Source organism: Schistocerca cancellata, chromosome 4, assembly GCF_023864275.1.
Source record: "Schistocerca cancellata isolate TAMUIC-IGC-003103 chromosome 4, iqSchCanc2.1, whole genome shotgun sequence".
Lineage (NCBI taxonomy): Eukaryota > Metazoa > Arthropoda > Insecta > Orthoptera > Acrididae > Schistocerca > Schistocerca cancellata.
In genome coordinates, this window is record NC_064629.1 from 802955604 (window position 1) to 802971284 (window position 15681).

Genomic DNA, 15681 nt, shown 5'->3' on the forward strand with positions numbered 1-15681 from the left:
ATACTAGAACTGACATGTGATTACATTTTCACGCAATTTAGGTGCATAGATCCTGAGATATCAGTACCCAGAAAAACCACCTCTGGCAGTAATAACGGTCTTGATGCGTCTAGGCATTGAGTCAAACAGAGCTTGGATGGCGTGTACAGGTACAGCTGCCCATGCAGCTTCAACACGATACCACAGTTCATCAAGAGTAGCGACAGGCGTATTGTGACGAGCCAGTTGCTCGGCCACCATCGACCAGACGTTTTCAATTGGTGAGAGATCTGGAGAATGTGCTGGCCAGGGCAGCAGTCGAACATTTTCTGTATCCAGAAAGGCCCGTAAAGGACCTGCAACATGCGTTCGTGCATTATCCTGCTGAAATGTACGGTTTCGCAGGGATCGAATGGAGGGTAGAGCCACGGGTCGTAACACGTCTGAAATGTAACGTCCACTGTTCAAAGTGCCGTCAATGCGAACAAGAGGTGACCGAGACTTCTAACCAATGGCACCCCATATCATCACGCCGGGTGATGTGCCAGTACGGCGATGATGAATACATGCTTCCAATGTGCGTTCACCGCGACGTAGCCAAACACGGATGCGACCATCATGATGCTGTAAACAGAACCCAGATTCATCCGAAAAAATGACGTTTTCCCATTCATGCACCCTGGTTCGTCGTTGAGTACACCCTCGCAGGCGCTCATGTCTGTGATGCAGCGTCAAGGGTAACCGCAGCCATGGTCTCCGAGCTGATAGTCCATGCTGCTGCATACGTCATCGGACTGTTCGTGCAGATGGTTTTTGTCCTGCAAACGTCCCCATCTGTTGACTCAGGGATCGAGACGTGGCTGCACGATCCGTTACAGCCATGCGGATAAGATGCCTGTCATCTCGACTGCTAGTGATACGAGGCCGTTGGGATCCAGTACGGCGTTCCGTATTACCCTCCTGAACCCACCGATTCCATATTCTGCTAACAGTCATTGGATCTCGACCAACGCGAGCAGCAATGTGGCGATACGATAAACCGCAATCGCAATAGGCTACAATCTGACCTTTATCAAAGTCGGAAACGTGGTGGTACGCATTTCTCCTTCTTACACGAGGCAGCACACAACGTTTCACCAGGCAACGCCGGTCAACTGCTGTTTGTGTATGAGAAATCAGTTGGAAACTTTCCTCACGTCAGCACGTTGTAGGCGTCGCCACCGGCGCCAACCTTGTGTGAATGCTTTGAAAAGCTAATCATTTGCATGTCACAGCATCTTCTTCCAGTCGGTTAAATTCCGCGTCTGTAGCACGTCATCTTCGTGGTGTAGCAATTTTAATGGCCAGTAGTGTAGTTTTAATCTGCTAGGAACTTTCATATCAATGCACACTGCGCTGCAGAGTGAAAATCTCATTCTGGTAACAATTTCTTATTTTTCCCTTTACCTTTTCTTGCCAAGTTTCATGATTCTAGACCAACTGTAATTACCCTATAGGTTTTGACGAATGAGTTTGCGAGTATAAAAATATGTGACATAAATCGCCGTGTCTTTTGAATGCATTGACTTAAAAGCTAAAGTTTATTACACCGCCAAGGGACCATAGACCTCAGTAGGTGACACTAATTTCAGTTTGATACGTCTACCCGTTTCTGAAGAAAATGGGCCTTAACAGATGGATGGACAGACAGACAGTCTGTTAACAAATGGCAATGTCTTTCGTGTCTACTAATTACAAATTACCAATTTTCAGATATTTCACCTGTGGTTGTAGTGTGAAACCTTGCTTGTTGGCAAATTTCATGATTCTAGGTCGCGCGGGGTACCCGTTTGGTCTAGGGCGCCTTGTCACGGTCCGTGCGGCTTCCCCCATCGGAGGTTCGAGTCCTCCCTCGGGCATGTGTGTGAGTGTGTGTGTGTGTGTGTGTGTGTGTGTGTGTGTGTGTGTTGTCCTTAGCGTAAGTTAGTTTAAGTTAGATTAAGTAGTGTGTAAGCTTAGGAACCGATGACCTCAGCAGTTTGGTCCCATAAGATCTTATCACATATTTACAATTTCACATGATTCTAGGTCAATGGGAAGTAGCCTGTAGTTTTTGATGAGTGAGTTTGGGAGTTTCAAAACATGTTATGTAAATGGCCGTATCTTTACTTTTTTATAACGCCAAGGGAGCGTAGACCTTAATCTGTGGTATAAATTTGAAATTGATATCTCTACCCCTTCATGAGAAAAACGGCTTTGAACAGTCGGACGGACAAACAGACAGACAACAAAGTGATCTCATAAGGGTTCCGTTTTTACATATCGAAGCACGGAACCCTAAAAAAACACCCAGAATGGAAGGAGGAAACTAAATGAAACATGACAGCTTGAGAGGGTAAGTAATGTAATTTCAGCGATTACAAAATCGAGTCAAATTTACACAGAACTTGGCAGTATGAGTCAACTTATCAGTATGACGTTTCACCCTCCCCCCTTCCCCCTGCCCTCAACGCATGTACTAGTTCGGTTGGGAAGGATGTCGTAATGCTGTGGTATCGTCTCTTAAGCCAGGCTGGCCCGCAGTAGTTGTAACTGGCGAGCCGAAATGTTTCCGAGGTTATTTCGAGTATGCTGCAGAAGTTACACTGGGAAGCCCTTACACAACCTCCTTAAGTCCTGGTCTCCCTCCATGCGCTTTCCATATTTTTGGAGTCCTGAAGAAAGACATTCGAGACCCTCGATTTGCTTCAGACGGAGAGGTGCACGCGAGGGTACAATCATGAAACCGAAGGCAACGGCAAACATGTTTCCATGAAGGCACTGACCGCCTTATCTCACAGTGAAATAAAGGTATTAACAGTTTGAAACTTCTAAATAAAGATTACTTAAACTGAAATGCCGGCCGCGATGGCCGAGCGATTCTAGGCACTTCAGTCTGGAACCAAGCGACTGCTACGGTCGCAGGTTCGAATCCTGCTTCGGGCATGGATGTGTGTGATGTCCTTAGGTTAGTTAGGTTTAAGTAGTTCTAAGTTCTAGGGGAATGATGACCTCAGGTGTAAAGTGCCATAGTGCTCAGAGTCATTTAAACCATTTTTTAAACTGAAATAACTGAGAAGGTGAAATTTCTATGTTTTTACTTAAAACTGCTGAATTCAACTGAACCTTCTTTAACTGCTGAGTGCAATTGAACCTACTGTCTCTTTACTTGTTTTTATCATTTCATTTCACTGACCTACAGAATTTTCCCTGACAAATACACCTCAAACTTATTCTGTTCATTTATTACCCACAATTTACAAGGATAACGCAATCTGACTGTTCAAATAATTAACACAAAAGAATGGCCCTGAATTAGAAGAAATCCTAACAATAACCTACACTTTTTCATGACCTACTTACCTCACAGAAAATCTTCGTGACAAGAACTACACCAAATACAGCAAAGATACAGCCAGCTAAATAAAAATATTCTAACTACTATAAGCTCTAACTACTAGTAGACATGTGGTTAGCAAAGGAAAGATTTTGTTGCAGAGCAAATAATGTATTTAGCAGATTTTACCTTAATCGTGTGACATCCAGTTCCAAAAATTATATAATCGTCAATAATTCCATTATTCAAGCATTAGCAAATACATCAATCATCATTTTACAATCCATTTCCAACCAACACTAAATATCCATAACGGACACACATCCAAACCATCCGCTCGCGCTAACACTTCCAACCTCCAACACTGCTAACTATTAACTTCCTACCACGAGTCCAACCAGCCACAGAGTCTCTTCGCGAGGGCGCAGAGCACTGTCAGTGATATTAATGCAGTCTAGCGCTGCCAACATACAAACACATAAACAGGCTACTTACAAATTATGCGATTACTTTTGAAATATTGTACACTTTACTTACTTTTTTCCGTCTGCTTCGTCGATGGCGTGTATGTGTACGGAGTTGCAATGACGTCAAATCACATCTTCTGGATGCAGACCGCCAAATTTTGCGTTAGTTTCTAATTTTGTACATCAGTCGCCAAGATATTAAGATATTCATTGTGCTGGTGGCAATGGATATCTGCAATAATACGAATAATATGCGAGGCTGTGAAATTTTTGTGGGATCGAAGATTTTAAAATCTTTGTCCGCGTAAAAATTTCACAGTCACACATTCATTTCTGTACCTGACGATGGCGTAATAACAAAAAACCGTTTTGTAAAATAATACTGTAGAATATTACACCAGTATCGCGTGGTTCTTCATTCATAACAGTGTAAACTTGTTATTAAAAGTGAAAAGCTAGGGCAGAGTGTTGTATTTGCACTCTTGCGAATCTCAGTTAGTGACATCTAGCCACTAGCGTGCTACAACCCCTTTCGCCACGATGACAGCGACGAAGAGTCGTGACACGGACTTAGTTCACAGCACCACGTCAGAGTTGGGGAGTAAATCTGATCCATCACAGCTTAATCGCTGCTCACAGCCTTCATAGGTTAGTCGCAACTGGATCTCGATAGCGTCCCAGGAGTGTTCAATATGGATGAGAACACGTGACCTCAGTGACCGTGTAATCAAACCCCATATCCGTCAAGGGCCCCGTAACCGATCTGACAATTCAGGTGCGATGAAGGGGGACATTAACAGGGTGAAGGCCAAAGTAGCCAGTTGGTGTGCAAATCGAAGCACGTGATGGTCTGCCGGTCAGAGGCCGCTCACGTGAGACACTATTTCATCCTTTGCAAAAGTCTCTCACATGAGAATGCCTACGTAGACAGCCTAAACGGCATCCCGAACCAAGCAGAATGCATCGTCTCATTCTCAATGATTTCGACAAACACGTAAATTGCCATCTGTGACCTGTGATGTACGGTAAGATGAGGTATGCATGTGGGGAAGCTTGCTGTTGTATCACATAGGGAGGTAGGGGTTGTGTATGGTATGGCATCTTTTCGGTTGCTGTTGTTTTGCATTAAGCCGAAGAGTGCTTTGCCGTTACAATCTGCCATAGTCGACGATGTCTCCTGTCACCGATTGATGTTGTCGATGGTAGTTGAGAATAGCTCCTTAGGCTCAAAACATTCTGAACCCCCATCACATATTTGAACAACAGTGCTTGAAAGTCTTCACACAGTATTTTGGGTTTGTTAAAACAAATGGTTCAGACATATTATCAATGAATTTCCAGGTTTTATGTATCTGTACGTACACTGTCGCATGCCTTCTATGTATATGGGGCAACGAAGATGTCATCTTTTTCTTGTTCCGGTTGCTTCTCTGTGATCCACCTTACAGAAAATATTATGTCTCTTGTTGCTAAGTCCCTTCTAAAAGTATAGTGTTCTTCCTCAAGCTTTGGTTCAATTCGCACCGAAAATCGTTAATAAACATAACAGTAATGAAAATGTCATTAATAACTGAATCCTCTAAATTTAATAAAAGCAACTACTTTATTTCTGATAAATCTGAGGGGAACCCCGATCTTGTATGATAAAAATCATCCTATTTTTAATTATTAAATTCTTCTACTATAATATTTTTTAATTGGAGATGAACCCCTGAAGTACAGCACGATTATGTGGTAAAAGTGTTTTAGTAGCGACAGTTCCTTCGAGAAAAAGTAGTATTAAACTAACTGCCTCTTGCACGATATGTACTGTGTACTGTGACCTTCGTACCCTGTATTCTTAGGATTGGAGGTCCGATCCTTCTCTTTAAATTGAAACCTCCAATACGGAAAATTGTAGCTGCAGGGAAATGTGTAATGTCTGTCGGCACAACATTCGCTCTTCTGTTTATTCTTACTAATATTTTATTGTGTCAGTAGTGCGGCTGGATACATTTGTTAATGCAACTGAGTTTCAGTCAGTAGAGGCAGCAGCCTCTCTCATAGCCGGAAACAGGTTTGAAGTCAGCACCTTGCGCGGCTACCCAGTGGCTGGCGAAAGGAGCGATGGATGTCGTGAGAACATTTGCCCGCTCTACTACAGATAAACCAAGTGATCTTAAGTCGTGGGAATTTTTGTCCCACTTGAAGATGTGCTGCGTATGACGCTCGAATGTTGTGGCTAGATGCAGCGTATGGCGCTAGTGTAGACACAGTATCTGAGCAGTCTGTTACAATAGGACCGGCCCGGGTGGCCGAGCGGTCCTAGGCGCTACAGTCTGGAACCGCGCGACCGCTACGGTCGCAGGTTCGAATCCTGCCTCAGGCATGGATGTGTGTGATGTCCTTAGGTTAGTTAGGTTTAAGTAGTTCTAAGTTCTAGGGGACTTATGACCACAGCAGTTGAGTCCCATAGTGCTCAGAGCTATTTATTTTGTTACAATAGATGTGTATAAAACATGGCAACACGTCGCGAGTTAACCGACTCTGAACGTGGAGGACAATCAGTGCAACAAGACGCATGAGTCACAGCATATCGGAGATTACATATGAATTTGGGTTTTCGAGCTCAGTAGTACATTGTGTGTGTCTTCAATAACACAGAGACCACGTTTCCACATGCGTAAATAGCCGAACATAGCGACCTCAAGTGTGTGACGAACGCAAAGCCATACGGGGGATAGTCGATTGGCTGAGGACCAATTAGCGGCCCACAATTTCTACGAGGATCTTAGGGGAACACAGCGTAGGCTTCACCAGCCGACGGCCGAGTCGCGTCTCTTTGCTTTCCCATAATTTTCGGCCATTCACTGTAACAGGATTCAAAGGCGTCACGGTTCCTTTCGGTGCAAATTTATTTACAGAGAAACTTGTCGTACAATTGAGGTCTGCTAGGAAGATCTAAGAACAATCTAAAGTTGGCGTCGGTCATGTCGCCTTCCATCTGACACAGACAGTCCTGGTAGAGCGTGGTGCAAAGATTAGCAGCTAACTCTCAACATATAAATGTAACGTAACGCACATAAACAGACGATAAGATTCGATACAATGTAACTGCACGATCAGTGATCAGTCACTGGAGCCAGTGAGAGTCATCAAGTATCTATCTAGGAGTCTGTCCTGTACGATTTAAGTTTGAACTATCATGTAAATTTAGCCGTGGGGAACGGAATTTATTGGAAGACATCTAGTGAGTATAATTCACGCATAAGAGGTCATTTACAAAACACTCGTTTGACTAATTCTTTTGTTCTTTTCATCGCTATGGGACCCTTACCAAGTTGGATTATAGCAAGAGATAAAAAATATTCAAAGAAGAGCTGCGTGATTAGTCACCGGTTTGTTTAGACAGTGTAAGGAAGGCTTTTTACATCGCCAAGCGCCTTACTTACGAAACTCCTTTCCGAATCGATTCAAGAAACGTACAACTTTCTCCAACGTACGTGTGACGCAATGCCCACGTCAGTAAAATGCAGATGGATGCCGGGTACCTTTCTTTCCATGTACAGCCTCTAATGGAATGGAAAGAGGACAAACGGTGCTGGTACATTAACATCCTCCACCACTCACCATACAGCTGATCATTGAATTCGGGCTCTCGACTACAAACCCAGAGAGCGACGCACTATCAACATCTTACAGCCCTGCAAAGTATGCGTTCCCAGTCTGGTACAAAACTATCCACGCAGACACAGATGAGAAGGCGTTAAACGAAACGCTTAGGCTTATTACAGGTTGTTTAAAACCTATGCCACTTGCAAAACTGTACCTGCTCGCAGGCATAGCGCCACCAGATATTCGTCGTGAAGTAGCCACCAATTCGGAGAGAACACATAACGCTTACCAGGACACTCATCCATTACATGGGCGCGTTCCAGCAGGCCCAACCTTGAGGTTGAGAACTAAGTTCCTCAGGAACTCTTCAGCCTTGCAAGCAACAGCAGTTATAACAAGGAAACAACTGTGGATAACTCGACTTGCGAATACCTCTATCTGGCCTCTTCCTTCGGAAACACTCCCGCATGAACAGAACTGGATCGTGTAAAGGTCACTCAGCCGTCTTCATTCTGGATTTGGAAGAATCAAGAGTATCCTTCAGAAATGGCATTTCCATGTGGATACCACCAACGGTGATTTCAGAGAACGACAGACCATGGAGCACCTACTGGCTTGTCAACTGTGGCCTGCATTTTGTACATATCTTCTGCTTGCAACTCCGAGCGCGACTGAAGTTGCAAGGTTTTGATCAACAGTAGTGTAGCCAGATTATTCTTCCTTTCATTTGATTTTAATGGTAATAACGATGTACAGTATTTTTTCTGACTCAAATACATAAAATAACCGCAACTTGCGTGGAAAAGACTCCTCCAGAATATAGCCTCTTAACTACTGTGCTATCTAGCCCGATACCTACTCACTCCTGGCACTCTAAATGAACAAACTTGCCGTAATGTTTAAGTCAGACAAATACAAATAGCAGTCTCATGTACAAGACGACCAAGGGCGATTACACAGCAGCAGGATCCAAAACCTGGTACTTCTACCTGTCTCAAGAACACGACCATATGCTTTTGTCTGTGATAAGTGGGAAATGGAAAGCGTGAGAATGCGGTGGACTCGCACTTGAAGATTTCCTGCTCCACCTCAAATTGTGCCCGCGATTCGAAAGACAATAAGGGGGCGCTGCCCGCTGGCTACTCGGCGCACAATTGGTCCCCGTTCCTCCCAAGTACAATGCACGGCCTCAACGACTGTGCACGGCCAAACAAATTCTGCGCCGTCCACGTCGGCAGCAGACAGCTGTGCTCAGAGGTAGCCTGGCGACATTTCGCTTCCTCGGTGCGGACCACTTCCCCCGCCATGACTAACCCAGTAACGGACCCGATGAAACAACTAGTTCGTAACCATGTGATATCATGTCTCGCGTTGCCTCCGAAATCTTACAGGGAAAGCCTCCAGACGAAATATTCATGAACAATATCTGCGAGTTTTACACAACAATCCGATTACGATATTACTGTACTTGGCCCCATAGTGAGCAATATCGGTGCTCCGACATATGATTTATCTAGTCATCTGGCTTCGCTACTGAGACCTTTTGTTGGCAAATGTACGCACCATATTCGCAACTCTGCTGACTTTATCAACAGACTGAGAACACTACGGCTGAAGGATTCGGACTTGTTAGTAAGTTTCGATGTCGTTTCACCCTTCACGAGGGTCCCTCTTTTGGATTCATTGTCACTTATCGGCAATATGTTTACGGCCGATATAACGGCGCTGTTTCACCATGCCCTTTCCTCTACTTACTTTCTATTTAATAATGAATATTTTGAGCAACTTGACGGTGTTGCCATGGGTAGTCCTCTGTCCCCTCTGGTAGCAAACTTTTATATGGAAGACTTTGAGGAGAGGGCTCTCGATTCGGCGATGTTTAAACCAACAGTCTTCTGGCGGTACGTGGACGATACCTTTGTAGTGTGGCCTCACGGTGAAGAAGAGCTGTCACAGTTTTTACATCTGAATTCCATCCACACAAACATTCAGTTTACGATGGAAGTTGTAAAGGATGGTTGCCTACCATTTCTGGACGTCATGGTTAATCGCAAGGTGGATGGGTCATTGGGGCATTCTGTCTATCGAAAACCCACCTGCAGGCGTCAAGCTATCATCACCCGTCGCAAACTATGGGCGTCCTTCGAACGTTGGTGCATAGGGCACATGTCGTGTCTGATAAAGACAGCATTGCAGACGAATTTGAGCACTTGAAATCTGTATTTCAACATAATGGATATTCTGCACATCAGGTCAGTACTGCTTTAAGGATGAAAAAACGTGACCACCCACAAGATCAAGAGGATAAGGAGGTGTTTAAGTCCAGAGCATTTCTCCCATATGTCGATAACATTTCACCGAAAGTAGGCAGAATTTTAAAGAAACATCGTGTGGAAGCAATCTTCCGGCCACCTACAAAGACTCGTGCTCTTCTGGGCTCAGCCAACGATGATCTGGGATTACGAAAGGCTGGAATTTATAAAATACCTTGCGAGTGTGGGAAAGCCTACATTAGTCAGACCACACGCACAGTACACGACCGCTGCGTTGAATATGAGCGCCACACTCGCCTTTTACAGCCCAGTAAGTCGGCCATAGCCGACATTGTATTTCCACAGGACATACTATGGATTATTCTGTCACGAAAATCTTGGCCCCATCGAGATCCTTCTGGGATTCAGTTGTTAAGGAATCCTTGGAAATACGATTGTCGGAAAATCTCATTAATCGTGATGGCGGCTTTCAATTGAATAAGGCCTGGGACCCGTTGATTTCTTTAATATCAACCAAAAGAAAACTTTTTATGGCTTCTGAGATGTCGAGCGATAAGTAATTTTAATTTTAATATTGAAATTTTGTGTTTTGGACACGTCTGCGTGCATGTTTTACTTGTATCACGCATTCGTTTGCGCTCCATAGATGCAGTAATATTGTAGAGGGCCTTGGAATCGACAGGTGGCGCGCATGCAACGGTAACTCGCGCATGCGCGTCTTGCGGCCCTTTTTTCGTATAAATAGAGCGACTTGCACTAGCAATCTCCCCCTCCTTTTCCATCCTCTCTGACCTTTCCCTCGGCAGGTCCCACCTGGTAGTTTTACTCTTCGTCGTGTGTGCTCTAAGTGGGTTTTAAGTGTGTTGTTTCGAAGTGTTTTTAATACTGTGGCCAACTTTTAACCTGTGCATGCGCATTCAGTGTCTTCTCTGTGTTTCAAGAATCGCCAACTGTGTTTTTTAAATTTCTGGTGACCCATGAACGTCTACATGTCAATGTCTTTTTACCTCCATTTTCTCCCCTTACTCTGTTTTACCTTTTTTATCTCCTTATGTATGTATCATTTTATTCTTGTTTTAGTTGTCGTGTCACTCGGCTGAAGAGCAGCGGATTGTGCCGCTGTCAGCCCATATGGGGCAGGGGAATGAAATCACAATAAAGAAAAGAAAATAGCAATCTCCAGTGTCAAACACTCGCCTGAAGATGGCTGTAAGGTTGTCAGCCGAAATATCGTGGAAAGAAGTCGACGAGATCAGGACAAATCCCGAAATCTTGTGGAATGTACTCGTACATTCTACATCTACATCTACATACATACTCCGCAATCCACCATACGGTGCGTGGCGGAGGTACCTCGTACCACAACTAGCATCTTCTCTCCCTGTTCCACTCCCAAACAGAACGAGGGAAAAATGACTGCCTATATGCCTCTGTACGAGGCCTAATCTCTCTTATGTTATCTTTGTGGTCTTTCCGCGAAATATAAGTTGGCGGCAGTAAAATTGTACTGCAGTCAGCCTCAAATGCTGGTTCTCTAAATTTCCTCAGTAGCGATTCACGAAAAGAACGCCTCGTTTCCTCCACAGACTCCCACCCGAGTTCCTGAAGCATTTCCGTAACACCCGCGTGATGATCAAACCTACCAGTAACAAATCTAGCAGCCCGTCTCTGAATTGCTTCCATGTCCTCCCTCAATCCGACCTGATAGGGATCCCAAACGCTCGAGCAGTACTCAAGAATAGGTCGGATTAGTGTTTTATAAGTGGTCTCCTTTACAGATGAACCACATCTTCCCAAAATTCTACCAACGAACCGAAGACGACTATCCGCCTTCCCCACAACTGCCATTACATGCTTGTCCCACTTCATGTTACGCCCAAATATTTAATCGACGTGACTGTGTCAAGCGCTACATTTCTAATGGAGTATTCAAATATTACGGGATTCTTTTTCCTATTCATCTGCATTAATTTACGTTTATCTATATTTAAAGTTAGCTGCCATTCTTTACACCAATCACAAATCCTGTCCAAGTCATCTTGTATCCTCCTACAGTCACTCGACAACGACACCTTCCCGTACACCACAGCATCATCAGCAAACAGCCGCACATTGCTATCCACTCTATCCAAAAGATCATTTACGTAGATAGAAAACAACAGCGGACCTACCACACTTCCCTGTGGCACTCCAGATGATACCCTCACCTCCGATGAACACTCACAATCGAGGACAATGTACTGGGTTCTATTACTGAGTAACGAAAACGCATCGCACTGTGGAAGCTTTCAGGACGATTGGGCATGTACTGCCAAGTGGTGTAGCGCGACCTCGCGAAATATCACGATAAAAACTCACGATAAACCGTCAGAACGCCATCACTCTCATATGCAATAATATTGTGGTCGAATTGTAACTATGTGCTTTTATTTGTGTTCATATCTAAATTTTAAAGGAAATTTTCAGATCCATGAACTGGAGAAACGAAGAATGAATTCACTTTGATAGGACATATCTGAACCTGCTCTGTTTTGCTGATAAAACTGTGCAGATACAGTGTGACAATTATTGAACATACGAAATTAAATCGTCATAGCTTCTGAACGGTTTGCATTAGGACGTTCACGTTTGGCCGAGGGGCATGATGGGAATTAGTATGCGCATTATGGTTTGGTTTAGTGACGAAGCCCACTTTCAATTGGATGGGTTCGTCAATAAGCAAAATTAGCGCATTTGGGGGACTGAGAATCCGCATTTCGCGATCGGTGACTATGTGGTGTGCAGTGTTCACTGACGGAATAATCGGTGCGATATTTCTTGATGGGCGGCCTCTGTGACCGAGCGGTTCTAGGCGCCTCAGTCCGGAACCGCGCTGCTGCTACGGTCGCAGGTTCGAATCCTGCCTCGGGCATGGATGTGTGTGATGTCCTTAGGTTTGTTAGGTTTAAGAAGTTCTACGTCTAGGGGACTGTTGACCTCAGATGTTAAGTGCCATAATGCTTCGAGCCCTTTGAACCATTTGAACCATTTCTTGATGGAACGGTGACCACCGAAGAGTACGCGAAGGTTTTGGAAGATGAGTTCAACTCCATTATCCAAAGTGACCCTGATTCGACAAGATGTTATTCATGCAAGACGGAGCTCGACCCCATCGACGCAGGAGAGTGATGTCCTGGAGGAGCACTTTGGTGACTGCATTATGGCTCAGGGGTACCCAGAGGCCACTGGCATTGGCCTCGACTGGCCGCCATATTCTCCGGGTCTGAACACATGTGACTCCTTTTTGTGGAGCTGTATTAAAGACAAGGTGTACAGCAATAACCCAAAAACCAGCACTGAGCTGGAAACAGCCATTGAGGAAGTATCGACAGCATCGATGTTCTGACACTTCAGCGGATCGTGCAGAATTTCGCTACTCGTCTGCGCCACATCATTGCCAAGGATGACAGGCATATCGAACATATCGTAACCTAAATCCGAACATCTGTAGTGACGTTTACACGTTGAATAAAGTGTATGCACTCTGTAGTTTGTAACTAATTTACGTTTTTTTACAAGTAGTTCAATAATTGTCACCCTGTAAATTCCTACAAAGGGTGGAGGAACTTAATGTATCAAGTTCGAAAGCAGGACTTGAAAGAAATTTTCACAAGGAAAGCAGAATATATAACCAGGTTATTGGAAATAATACATTGCAAATTAAGTATGACGTCATAGATCCAGTTGATGAGTTATTCTATCTAGAGCAGCTGAAGGTAACGAATAGATGGACAGTAAAAGAAATAAACAGAAGAGTAAAAATGGCGTGAGTGCTTCTCGTAAGCCACATATGTTTCTGAAACAAAGCTAGCGATGTGTCTGAGAAGGGAAGCTTACAGTGAGTGCGTGTGTTTCACCAGTTTTGTCTTATGGCAGTAAGACATGGGCTATTAGTGCGGAAATCATTCAAAAGTATTGTAAAGAAGAACGTTGAAAATTACTATGTGAGACGCGAAAACAGATAAATGGATCACGGAACCCTCTTGAATGGGTGACGTAATTATAACTGTAATGAGAAGGAAATTGTGGGCTGGACGTATAGCCACGCAAATGGTTGGACAAACGAAGTTCTCTGGCGTATTTCAAGATATAAGAAAAAGGCGAGCGGACGGCGTGATGGGTGATGGGTAGACTTTAGAAAATGTGCAGCAGTAACATGAATAGGATAAGCTGTAAACAGTAAAGCAGAGAAAAGTCTGGATGGGATGGTTATCTAGTAGTAGATGTAAAATGGCTTAACCTCTTTCACGTTCTGTAACTGAACTGCATAGCATGGCACACTTATTCTTGTCAAAGCACTACCGATTGCTCTTTGCATTTTGAATTCCACGATGCAGTGAACCCTAAGTGTGTAAAACGTATGGGACTGTTCTAAGTTTACTACTGTAAATGTTTTCTATAATTCTGAAAATACTGTTTCGTGAGATAACCGACGCCATTCTGGTATCATCTGCCAGTTTAAAGTCTTCAGTTTTTCTATACAACTTCTACAATAGTAGGAAAAAGGGAAAAAATGCGTCGTCGCCATTGTGCACCTACAGTCAAAACAGATAATGTCATGTACATGAATTTCAGTTTCCTTCGTTCTCGCCACTTCCTTTACTCATGATTCATGTCGCTAAGAACTGATTTCCCTATGTAGTTTTAGCTCTTGGATTTTCAGTTTTCTGGATTTAGACTCACAACTGTGCAGCCTTACCAATATCAGATTGTAAGTTCTTACAACGACACTTTATCTTACGTACCGAGCGAACTGTCGCAGTGGTTTCCATAACTCGTGTAAGGCAAATGCCGAGATGGTTCCTTTGAAATGGACACGGCCAGTTTCCTTCCTCGTCGTTTTCCGAGCTTATGCTTCGTCTCTAATGATCACGTCGTCGACGGACGTGAAAACGTGATCTTCAGTTTTCTTTGCCTAGCGTTTAGAATCGCCTTCCACATGTCCGAAGGCATAGAAAACATTATCTGCCATTATGATGAACAGCAGTCACACTATCACTTCTTCGTGCGGCACCTCAGTTCAGTGGCCAGAATGTGGTGTTTCCTGTAACGAAAGAAATAAATAGTGAAAATACCTACAGTTATGAGATTCTACTTTTAATGAGTATACTGGTATTTTAGCTTGGGTCTAACTAGACGATATTTGTGAGAATTATAAACTTGCGTTTAATTTTTGGATGTCGCTACATATTTTCATTCGATACTAAATAAAAAGACATGCGATCTGATGGTCAATCAACATTCATAATCTAATACCTAATCCGATTTGTTCGGAAATACTTCTAGGTTTTCCAAAATATATTAGCTAATACATTGTTCTGTTTGTTAGAAATCTCTTTATCCTGAGAAAGACTGTCTTTTCATTTGCTTAATATCTGGGTTCTCCAACTGATCCTTAGACGTCATCTTGGAATCCTGCTCCTTTCACAAGAGGTAATGGGCATATAGTTAACTCTTAACATCGCCAAAGCTGGCTTTTCGCTCACCAATATTTCGTCACCCTTTGCTCTCATGAAATTCTTCCCCAACTTGCTTTGATCTTGTTCTTCATCGACCAAACCATGTCGACGCTCGTCTTGGTACTACCAAAAGTAGCTGCGTCACAAGCATTCCTCCCGCATAGAATTCTATGAATGCTTGTTCTCTCACCTATTTTCTCCTGTTATATTTTACTGCTATAATAGAAATTTCTACTAATATTTCTTGTCCTCTTGCAACTCACAGCAATCCACAAGTGGCATTACAGTTCACTTCCGAAAGATAATAGATCCTCCCCAATCTTTCCCGAAAATTTAACCACTAAGTGATGTTCTATCTTAAAATCCTCTGTTATTATACCCTCTTCAATTACATTCCTCGCTATTAATTCATTTTCTCGCTCATCTTCCTCTTCTTCATCGCCTGTGGAACCAAAATTGCTAGCTCAAAGTATACCTGCGGCAATCCCATAAAGATAGCCGATTCCAATCCTAGC